This window comes from Tiliqua scincoides, chromosome 11, assembly GCF_035046505.1.
Source record: "Tiliqua scincoides isolate rTilSci1 chromosome 11, rTilSci1.hap2, whole genome shotgun sequence".
NCBI classification, from domain to species: Eukaryota; Metazoa; Chordata; class Lepidosauria; order Squamata; family Scincidae; genus Tiliqua; species Tiliqua scincoides.
This window is the reverse complement of record NC_089831.1, coordinates 11,277,022-11,289,323: the sequence shown is the minus strand read 5'-3', so window position 1 is coordinate 11,289,323 and position 12,302 is coordinate 11,277,022. Positions and strand designations below refer to the sequence as shown.

The following is a 12,302-nucleotide window of genomic DNA, read 5'->3' as shown; positions in this document are numbered from 1 at the left end:
TGTATGTCTCAATCATGTCCCCCCTCAGGCGTCTCTTTTCTAGGCTGAAGAGGCCCAAACGCCGTAGCCTTTCCTCGTAAGGAAGGTGCCCCAGCCCCGTAATCATCTTAGTCGCTCTCTTTTGCACCTTTTCCATTTCCACTATGCCCTTTTTGAGATGTGGCGACCAGAACTGGACACAATACTCCAGGTGTGGCCTTACCATCGATTTGTACAACGGCATTATAATATTAGCCGTTTTGTTCTCAATACCTTTTCTAATGATCCCAAGCATAGAATTGGTCTTTTTTACTGCCGCCGCACACTACTCCACCGACCTCCTCCTGTTTCGAGGCATTGCAGTTTCTTCTTACCCAGAGCTCTCTAAATGGACTTCCTTCTTCCTCAACACTAGGCTGGTTCGGCCAATATTGTGTGACATCAAGTCGGTTCTAGGTCAAAACACAGTCCATTTAATCCTGCAGAAATGGACCTCTGCTTTCTTCAGCCCAGCTTTTCAATCACTCAGAGGTTGGGTTAAGAACCAAAGTCTTTTGGGGGATTGCTCCTAGACAGAAGTGCCCTTAGGTAATGCTGAGTTCCTGCTTGGCGGTAGACTTCCCTACCAATCTGATCCTATATGTGGTCCTTCCACGTAGACTCTCAAAGGTGACATTTCTCTTCTCTTGCAGTTCTCTTTTGGAGTTCCATAGCTTTTGAAGTAAAATCACCGGAAGTAAACCCCCAACAGGTGTGTAAGTGGGGTGGGGGGGGGAGAGGGAAGTTACTGATCACAACTGTCCACAACTCCCACTCACCATCCTACGAGAGGTGCGTTTTCACCTATCACCCAGTGTGCTGTTCTGCACCACAGGGAACAGAACAACCAAACTGCTTCTCATTGTGTGATGGTAAAAGTAGCATTTCATTTGTGTGGCAAAGGGGCACTCTGGACATTCCATTCCCCCTCTCCAGCATTGGTGTTAGAGGTTGGCCAGATCAGGCAGTGGCTAAAGACACATGCTTGTCAGAGGGCCCACTTCACCAAGCCGGTGCTTGAACCATCAGTACTAGTGGCACTGGTAGAGAGGGCCACAAGAGTCCGGGGGGGGGCAGGACATTGCACAGGGTCCCAGCAATCTGACACTGGTTCTACATCTCCCTAATGATTAGGTGGCTGTGGGGTTGGTGGGTAGGAAGCGGGGGCGGGTGGATGGCTGGGATGTGCATGTGGATGCCCCTTATGGCTTGATTTAATGGCACCAGTAAATGGTGTTTTCTAAACTGGCCCAGCACAAATGGTTGGCAACCTCCAGTCTCGAAAGACTATGGTATAAGCCTACAGCACCCAGTATTCCCAGGCGGTCTCCCATACAAGTACTAACCAGGCCTGACCCTGCTTAGCTTCCGAGATCAGACAAGATCGGGAGATAGTGTTCAGTATAGGGAGATGGTTGGCAACCTTTAGCCTGGAAAGACTATGGTATAAGCCTACAGCACCTGGTATTCCCAGGCGGTCTCCCATCCAAGTACTAACCAGGCCTGACCCTGCTTAGCTTCTGAGATCAGACGAGATCAGGCATGTGCAGGGTAACAGTTGCAAATTGACAAGTCCTTATGTCTGGAGTTTAGGCAAGAAGACCAAAATCAAAGCCCTCCTTGCATAGTTCTGCATAAGCACAACCTTGGACTGAATCTGCCATTGTTATCAGCTGCAGTGGGCTTCAACATCCCTCACCTCAAGGAAACATCTTCATTTGGACTGAACTTGGAAAGCTGGAGTCTTTTCTGTAGTGGATTTTGTCCTTCCACAACCCTTCCCATAAAATCACTTTCTACCACCTCAGCTGTGCTACTAAAGAAAACAATCCAAAAAAAGGGGGCAGAGGTAGGGAACTGCCTGAACTGTCAGGTTTCAATCCATAATCTCATTTACTTCAGGGAAATTGCAGGGCAATCCATGGAACTACTCTGAATTAGGAGGCCTGTGGCCTAAACCCTCTCATGTAGGGTCTTCAGTTGCTGAAGAAGTCAGCCACTGCATCAAAGCCTGTGAGCGCAATTAGTTCTATGGTGTGCATCTGAGCAAAAGGTTCCTGGTTTGTGGTTTTTGGGACTTTTTTTTTTTTTAATTCTTTTCTGAAAAAAAAAACCAAAAACAAAACAAGCCAGTATGAAATGTATCCCACGCACCCATAGCAACCAGATCATACCTTTAGCAAAAAGTCACTTTGAGGTCACTGTTTTTGTCCGGTCTTTCACTACATTAAACGCAATTACTTCATTGTTGATTTACCTGTCATTAAAGGCATGTGTTTGAACAAGATTTATTGAGTGAGTTTTGTGCCAGTTGACTTGCAATAGATTGCACAATATTCAAAAAGGCTCATTTGCCTGGCATTACATTAGAGGCAGGGTGATTGCAACACAAAGCAATGTAAATGAGTTCGGAGAGTCTCCATCACTCATGTTGTCATGTACTGAATCCTATTATTATTTATTACCATAATTGTACTGTGTTTCCTGGGGCGATAAATTAGGACTGATGGGTCCCGCTGACAGCCAAGGACTGGACTCGCTCTATATAATTTAATAGGGATACAGTGGGGTCTGTGCTTGGAGGAGAGTCTGGGAGGAATTAGTAACTGAACAAAACCTTTTCTTTCTCAAAAGGGGGGGAACCAGGGGGGAAGACTTAGGAACTGTTTACTCCCCCTTCCTCCCACCCCACATTCCTTCCTCTTGGCGACAATTTGGAACTTGATAAAAACTGTGTAAAGTGGAAAGGAAATGGGGACACTTTGTCTTCTTGAACAGGGATGCTTAAAGAAACACTGCATTTTGAAATAGGGACTTTTTTTGCATTCTGTACATCAGGGGTGCTCAATAGGTGGATCGTGATCTACCGGTAGATCGCGAGGCAAAATGAGTAGATCGCGGAGCCCTGTCTCTCCAAACTGTTAATATGTCAGTTTCGTCTAGTGACTGGACGAAACTGACATATTTAGCTGACACTAAACTGACACTGAAACTGACACTTTAAGCTGCTCTTCAGGCATGCAGCAACAAAACTGACGAAACTGACTAGACTCCAGCAGGGGCTCCATACATTAAAGGGGGTGTCTGTCAGACGCTTCCTTCCCCCCTGGTAGATCTCCGGGCCTTGCTGGGTTTCAAAGTAGCTCTCGAGCCAAAAAAGTGTGAGCACCCCTGCTGTACATGTTCTGGTCAGAAGTCAATCAGTTGACCCTGGTATGGGCAAATGTAGATTTCCGCTTCCGAGAGTTAGATACCATGCACCAGGGAATGATATACTAGGGTGCAAGAACATAAGAAGAGCCTCGCTGGATCAGGCCAAAGGCCCATTAGTCCAGCTTCCTATGTCACATAGTGTCCCACCACCACAGTGGCCTCGGGTAGCACGCTCAAGACAACAAAGTATCTGAATGCTGTTGCCAGTCAGCTATATCTGGCATTCAGAGACAGCCTACTTCTAAAACCAGGAAGTTGCATGTATCCAATCGCCCTTTAAAGGCATCTAGGCCAGACACCATAATGTGGCAAGGGGTTCCACAGACTAATTACATACTGGGTTAAATAAATACTTTCTTCTGCACCTGGAATGTGGTCCCTGTTTGGACTGCAGCTTTCCATTCTGCCCCTATGTGGTTTGTGATCTGAGTAGACCAGGGCACCAGGATGCTCTGGGCAGTCGCGTCTGTTCCCTGGCATCCCAGAAGGCAGTGCGACAGGATGTCTGGGCAGACGCAACTGCCCAGAGCATCCTGGTGCCCAGGTCTATCCAGATGACAAGACATGTTGGGGCAGAATGGTAAGGTCCGCTCACCAGGAAGACAGGTTCGTGAGAACCCTGAGTCCGGACCCTAAGCCAATGTTCAGGCAGCCCTGATCTATGAGACTGACTGAAGCACATGCCTCTGACAGAATATCGTTGTCAGGCACCGATCTCCATCCATCCACTTGCCTCCACTGCTCTTCTTCTTCCTCTCACTTCCTGAATTGGACAGGGAAGAGGTGAACAAAGCAGAAGTGTGGAGCAGAAGACAGTGATATGTAAGTGTTTACACTTCTTCTGTCCCATTCTCTTGTCCTTTTCCAACAGAGGAAGAGGGAGAAACAGAGATGAGCACATCATAAGGGGGTAGCAACTGAAATTCTTAGGCCAGCCATGATTTCAGGTGTGAGTTGTGACTGTGTGGCTGAATTGTCTCTGTTTGTGGGTGCTGGGGAAAAAAAAAAAGTGCTTTGAAGAAGGCTTGGTGTCTGCTTACATGTGTGGGGCCCCAGAACTGGGTTTAGCAAAGGACTTCCATCCAAAGCAACGGTTGATGCTTTTGCTTGATCCAACCAATCTTTCTTTGATGTGGTGGAACGGGGCCTCTGTCAAAGAACAAATAAGGGGATAAAATGTGAAACTTTGTACTAATGGCATTTTTATGGGGTTAAACAATGAGGCCTGACAGTGCATAAGTTATTGTGCCATAAATCACACCCGTGTGTGTTTCTCTGCAGCCTACAGCGTGTCTTCACCAGCACCTGCGTGTGAATTATCGAGCTCATAAACATTGATTAATTCCACCATTGTTTGCCACGTATGAGAGAGAACATATTCAAATGATTTGTTTAAGACATGGGCGTCTGTAGGCTTTTTTTCTTTTAAGTTAAAATTTGGTGCCTGGCAAGATTCAATTTGGACATGGGTATAATAATAATAATAATAATAATAATAATAATAATAATAATAATAATAATAAAACTTTATTTCTATCCCGCCCTTCTCCCCAAAGGGACCCATCGATGATGTGTATTAGGTAAATGCCTTTATTTTTTCATTCTTCATTCAAACACCAGGTGGGTCACAAGCCAATTTCTGGTGGGTCGCATTGCCTCTAGCTTAGCCACCATTGAAAATATGGAGCAGAAAATATAAGGTAGAGAGCAGCCGGGTAGGGCAGGCTCCTGGTGGGAGAGAGGCAGGGTGCTTTGTCCTGAATAGGTGGGAAGATGGGATGCTAGAAAGGGAGGAGGGCTGTACGGTTGGAGTAGGATCCAAGTCTGCATTCTGTTTTGACTTCCAAAATGGAATGTATGAATTCCAAGCTATGCAAAGCAACAGTACAACAGCACACTTTGTAGTGGGACCTTTGGCTGATCGTGGCTTAGGTTTGAAGCCTAAATTAGTGATGTCACTTCCAGCCATGACATCACTTCTGGTGGGTTCAGATATATTCTAAACCACTGGTTCCCAGCCTGTGATCCATGGACCACTGCTGGTGCACGAGACCCTCAGAAGTGGTCCGCTAGGTATTAGGGGGGAAAAAACACCTTTGATTACTTCCTGCATTGGCTGCGGCCAGTGCTTTTTTTGTAAAAAAAAATAGGTGCAGGAACTCACAACTTTTTATTTATTTATTTATTTATTTATTTATTTATTTTAGACCATTTTTTATACATGCGCGTGCGCACGCGCACACACACACACACACACACACGTCCATCCCGTGTGAGCTCCCTGATAACAAAAGCACTCCTGCCACACACAGCTGGAGTGAAACACCCCTTTTTTTTTAGGTGGGGAGGTGCTCCATTGGGCTATAGGAAACTCTCTCCATTGGGCTATAGGAAAGCCTATACAGTAGTTAAAGTGTTCAGAACAAATATATAAGGTCTTGAGCCCAGCTGTTGCCCATCAGTGCCTCAAGTATTAGTTCCAAACACTTTGAGCCTAAGAGCTCTGGTGGCTCAGTGGTTAAACTATAGGTCTGTGGAGCCAGAGGCTAGGGGTTCAAATCCCACTGAGGAATATATATATATATATTTTTTTTAGGTGGGAAGGTGCTCCATGGCTGCAAAATATAAAGGTTGGTTGCTAGTTGCCAAAAGGGGGGCCAGTTGAGGCTGCAAAACTCCTCAAAGTTCAGTCCCAGGCAGGCTCTTTTTTGAACTTTTTTTTTTTAAGTCCCAGGTAGGACTTAACCCACAGCCTCCAGCAGGGGGCTTACTCCAGGAGCTTAACTGTGGGTTAGATTTCAGATTTCTAGTTAGTCCTTTTTTTTTCTAAACTAAAACACCCCAAACATTGTTTTGTTTCTTTGTATAGAAGGTTCTTTAGCCCCCCTGAGAATTTCAGTTGTCCTCTTAGGCATCTTCTGCAGTTCCATGATGTCCTTTTCAAAATGCGGTGACCATATCTGTACACAGTAGTCCAAAGGTTGGCCACACTCTGGATTTGTATATTATAATATGGGAAGTTTTATTTCTGATTCCTTTCCTAATGCTCCCTAGCAAGAAATGTCCTCTTTTTCACAAATGCCACACACTGGTTTTAATTGAGCTGTCAACCACATCCATCAAGATATCTTTCCTGGTTAGTCACCAACATCAAAGACCCCCAATAGTGAATATAACCCTACACAGGCATCCATCTCACTGTGGAGGCAAACATGTCCCTAGAGTGGACTCGTGATGCATACCCTTTGTCCTGCCCCTCCCTCCTCTCCATGGTCAGAATTTCTCTGCAGTGACAAGTGTTGATCATGAAGAGAGCTCCTTGCTGTGATGGCCACCCTGGGACATTCCAGGGCAGTGGTCCAGCGAGGGTGTGACCACAAAGAGGACAGGGTCAGGGCTAAGAACGCACATTGGTATGCTTGAAAGACAATCCACAAGGATTCTACCCCACAGGGAGACTGAATAAAGACTAAAAATCCAGTCCTATCTCCCTCCTTTAGCACAGTGGTGTCTAGTAGGGGTTCAGTGGTGCAGGTTGCACCAGCACAAAGCGACTAGGGCAGGAGCGAGCCATAGATAATCGAACAGGAGGTCCAGAGGTGGGCTTTTAGCATTTGATGCATTGAGATAGCCCAGAAGGTTGTGGTTGACATGATTATGTCACTACATCACCCTCAAACTTCCAGAATAAGAACCTAAGAACATAAGAACAGCCCCACTGGATCAGGCCATAGGCCCATCTAGTCCAGCTTCCTGTATCTCACAGTGGCCCACCAAATGCCCCAGGGGGCATACCAGATAACAAGAGACCTGCAAGGCCTCCTGGGAATTGTAGTTTAAGAACATAAGAACAGCCCCACTGGATCAGGCCATAGGCCCATCTAGTCCAGCTTCCTGGATCTCACAGTGGCCCACCAAATGCCCCAGGGAGCACACCAGGTAACAAGAGACCTCATCCTGGTGCCCTCCCTTCCCAGAATGCCAAGCTGATGAAGGTAAATGCTGCACCAGGCGAAACCCACTCTCAGGAAGCCCCTGAATTAGCAACAATGCAGCCAGTAGCACAAGACCCAGATATAATTGGGCTGTAAGTGAAGTTGGGATTATTAGCTCTTTAGCTGCTAGTTTTCCACCTGCAAGGTCTTTTTGATGTTGCTGTGTATTCAGGCCTGCAGCTGCCCACCTGCTTTCTGAAGTGGTACAGTCCTCCCAGAATGGGGCTTTGCCTCCCCAGTGTTTGAACCGAGGGGCAATGTGTTTGGACCCAGAAGCTACATACTGTAGCTACTTCTTTCCCAGAGAGGCGCAAGCCGTGACAACTGAGGTCAACACCGCAGGCGCACGGTGCTTAGTGGCAGGTCTCGCCACCGCCTCTTGTTTCTGTCTCCTCAGGCCTGTTGCTCCCAGTTGCATTCCCGCACCTCCCTCCCGCAGACATACGAAACCGGTCACTCAAACATCAAAGTTGTCCTCCCCTCCCAGCTCCACCGTAGCGGTGACACATTTTCGGGTTGAGCCTGTCACATTAATAGAACACGCTGTCAGGCCTCGAGCTCCGCAAACAATGAAGGGATTGTGCCGAGCTCAGCTCGGCTGATGGGCAGATTCCCAAGAAACTTGATGCAAGGCCTATAAGGTATCAAGGAGGCACAAGCAAAGCAGCTGAGGCTAATCTTGCCAAGAAAGTTGCCGTCATTAGGAGCTGTGGCTGGGGTTTGAAGTTGACTGTGGTCCAGGATTCCTCTGGCTTCTTGATCCTTTAGGAGGAATTTTTTTTTTTCCAAACTTGTCATATTTCCTGGTCCTCCCACCACATCCTTATTTGCTATTAGGGCAGGAGGTCTGGTCTAGAGGGTAGAGCCTCCATTTGCCTGAAGATAACATCTGCAGGTCGCCAGTTCGAGGCCACCGGCACCAAGTATGGTGAGACCTTGAAGCAGCTGACAAGCTGAGCCGAGTTATTCCACTGGTGTGAGCGAAGAAGCGTCTTGGCTGCCCTCCATGTGAGAGATGAAGGAGCTGCTTGTCAGCTTGCGTGGGAGGAAATTGGAGGCCAGAATGTGATACCAGATCAAAAAGATCCATCTGAAATCTTGTGGTTCTTGAAAGATAGAACCTTTCTTTGATCGTAAAAATCCCCATGGGGATTTAGAACTGCCTGCCCATGTAAACCGCCTTGAATAAAGTCTGAGGAGAAATCTGATGACCAAGAAAGGCGGTATATAAATACATGTATTATTATTATTATTATTATTATTATTATTATTATTATTATTATTATTATTATTATTATTACTACTACTACTACTACTACTACTACTACTACATTGGATTTTATTCTTCATTGGCTTAGGGCAGGGGTGCCCAAACCCTGGCCCTGGAGCCACATGTGGCCCTTGAGGCCTCAATGCAGCCCTTAGGGAACCCCCAGTCTCCAATGAGCCTCTGGCCCTCCGGAGATTTGTTGGAGCCCACACTGGCCCGACGCAACTGCTCTCAGCGTGAGGGCGACTGTTTGACCTCTCGCATGATCTATGGGTTGAGGGCTCCCTCCACTGCTTCCTGTTTCACGCCTGTGATGCAGTAGCAGCAGCAAAGGAAAGGCCAGCCTTGCTTTGTGCAAGGCCTTTTATAGGCCTTGAGCTATTGCAAGAGCTCCATTCATTCATATAAGTTCATCTTTAATAGATTCATTTATGTAAACTTATGTAAATTTATTCAAATTTTAAATGTAAATTAATTCTTTTCTTCCCCGGCCCCCGACACAGTGTCAGAGAGATGATGTGGCCCTCCTGCCAAAAACTTTGGACACCCCTGGCTTAGGGGGACCAAAAATGTAGGCCTTCAATGTGGCAAAATTGATTTTCATACCCCAAGAAGGGGGACTGTTTTTAAGTTCATTGTGTCTAGGGCCGGTATAAGACTTCCCAGAGCCTGATACACTGCCATTTCTGATGGTGTGCTAAGGCCACTCCTGCCGTTTCTCTTCCTGCTCCTTGTTTTTAAACAGGAAGAGCGGAATAGACTGGAGAGCCAATGTGGTGCAGTGGCTTGGGAGTTGGACTTAGGGCGCAATCCTAACCCACTTTCCAGCACCAACATTAGGACAATGCAACTCTGAGGTAAGGGTACAAACGTTCCCTTACTTTGAGGAGACCTCCATGAGTGCCACCCAGCTGCAGGATGCAGCACACGTCCCCTTGGCACTGCTATGCCAGTGTTGGAAAGTTGGTGAGGATTTGGGCCTTAGGCACTGAAGATTTTTGTCATGGCCCAATGCATATGATTGCAAGATTTCCAGCCATTAAGAAATAGCAGGCTTTGGGATCCGCACACCCCACCCCCACCCCCATAGCAGATACAGAACCTGCCATTAAGTGACTGTCATGCCATGGAAAGGGAAGAAGCTCCCATTTCCTCTTGAAAGATGAGGGCATTATTCCCTCCCATTTCCTAAAACAAACATTTGGAAATCACTCTTATTGTCGCCCCAGCCCTCACACACCTGTTAAGGCTCCTCTTCTTCGTTCATTAATGCCAGGGAAACTCGAGTTGTTCCGTCTGTTAGCAGACATAATTTTAGACAAATACAACTTCTTATCAAATAAGCGCTCGATAAATGTTTGATGAACAGAACCCTTCAGCAGGACTCTGAACACTAATTTGATGAGAAGGAGCAAATGATTTTGGGGGGGGGGTGGGGGGTTTTCGTTCTGATTGCTCCCCAGAGACAAATGATACTTTGCAAACCCTATTTTTAACAAATGAATTATTGACTTAAACTGGCACAATTAATCACAATATAATGGGATCAGGGGATGTTAGACACCCATTCATCACGGCAGACGATGAGCACTGACTCTTCCCAGAAATGAGGCTCTTTAATCACTCTCAGATGAACAACAACAGACTGCTTTTCAAATTTCAATCACAGAGCCCTGGCAATACGGGATAAGAAGCCACGAGGGATAAAGGAGATGGGAGCCAGAGTACTCTGGGAGACTGTCGTAGATCCCAGCTTAATTGTGTGTGTGTGTGTGTGTGTGTGTGTGTGTGTGCGCGCGCGCGCATGGTGTGTGTGTGTGTGTGTGTGTGTGTGTTGTGTGTGTGTGTGTGTGTGTGTGTGAGAGAGAGAGAGAGAGATTCTATACAATGAGAAAAAAACCCAACATTCCTCATTACATGCCTGACTTGAGTGTACATGAGTCAGCAAAAAACACTCATTCCCATCCCTACTATTCATGCAGTTATTTCTATTATTTTCATTTTTTTAAAAATGTGGCATGGAGGTCATGGACACAGGTCAGTTAGGTAGAGCACTGGTTAAGTGCTCATCAGAAGGTCGGTTAGGTAGAGCACTGGGTAAGTGCTCATCAGAAAGTCTTCTCCCTGCCCATCAGAAGGTCAGATGGACCTCTGAGCACGCGAGTAGTGGTGAGAAGTGTCCGCCTCTGGATGTGCCCCACTGTCTTGGGGATGCCAGCTGTCCCATTGCAACCCTAGTGGGGCAGCAGCCTCTTGCACTGTAGGGCCAATGACGGCTGTGTGTCTGGTCTTCCCATTGTTCCCCAGGCCACCAAGGCACAGCATTGGCTGCTGCCCTTGTAAGATGAGAGCTTCCCTACTCTAGGGAGATGCTGGCCCTTTAACCCCAAGGTTGCACAAGGTACAACTGATTATGGGAATGGGAGATAGAGAGCCAAGAAAGGGGAGCACCCAGGGCTTCACAAGACACTCAGGGCCAGTAATGAAAGGTCTCTGGACAGGCTACCTGAGGGTTGTTCTGCGTCTGATTCCCTGGGATCGGGGCAAGCCCAGTGGTGGAGGTGGAAGAGGAAAAGAGTGAAGCAAACCCCCTCCCCACTGCTGAATCCCCTTTGATCCTGGTTGTGGGGCCAGTAACTCTCCTTTTTTCTACCCTCTTTCCCTGAGCCAAGAAGGACCCCTCTTTGTGGGCACCCTGCTGGGATGGAGGATAAAGACACTTAGAGATCTCTAATGTGCCATTATAGAGGACCCAATTCAGGGCTTTTCCCAGGGCCCCCAGCACAGCGGCAGCACAGTTGCTAAAAAGTCTTAGAACACAGAAGATAAGAACCACAACCTGTAGTTCAACAGCCTGCCTATGAGCACCTCACTGTTGCCTTTCAAAAGGCCAGAAGAACTTGATACATGCTACAGCCCTATACACATTTATTTGGGCATTGGCCCCACTACCCTTCTGGCAGAATGGGCAGCAAAATGGCAGATGCGCTTCAATGTCAGTAAGTGTAAAGTCATGCACATTGGGACAAAAAATCAAAACTTCACATATAGGCTAATGGGTTCTGAGCTGTCTGTGACAGATCAGGAGACAGATCTTGGGGTGGTGGCGGACAGCTTGATGAAAGTGTCGACCCAATGTGCGGCAGAAGTAAAGAAGGCCAATTCTATGCTTGGGATCATTAGGAAGGGTATTGAGAACAAAACGGCTAGTATAATGCCGTTGTACAAATCTATGGTAAGGCCATACCTGGAGTATTGTGTCCAGTTCTGGTCGCCGCATCTCAAAAAAAGACATAGTGGAAATGGAAAAGGTGCAAAAGAGAGCGACTAAGATGATTACGGGGCTGGGGCACCTTCCTTATGAGGAAAGGCTATGGCGTTTGGGACTCTTCAGCCTAGAAAAGAGACGCCTGAGGGGGGACATGATTGACACATACAAAATCATGCAGGGGATGGACAGAGTGGATATGGAGATGCTCTTTACACTCTCACATAACACCAGAACCAGGGGACATCTACTAAAATTGAGTGTTGGAAGAGTTACAACAGACAAAAGAAAATATTTCTTTACTCAGTGTGTGATTGGTCTGTGGAACTCCTTGCCGCAGGATGTGGTGATGGCATCTGGCCTGGATGCCTTTAAAAGGGGATTGGACAAGTTTCTGGAGGAAAAATCCATTACGGGGTACAAGCCATGATGTGTATGTGCAACCTCCTGATTTTAGAAATGGGCTATGTCAGAAGGCCAGATGCAAGGGAGGGCACCAGGATGAGGTCTCTTGTTATCTGGTGTGCTCCCTGAGGCA

At 46.9% G+C, this 12,302-nt stretch overlaps 1 pseudogene; it reads right to left on the bottom strand.

Moving 5' to 3' along the window:
* Window positions 1-1,467: 1,467 nt before the first annotated feature.
* LOC136662665 (5S ribosomal RNA) lies at window positions 1,468-1,584 on the bottom strand (annotated as a pseudogene).
* Between the last annotated feature and the right edge of the window lie 10,718 nt (window positions 1,585-12,302).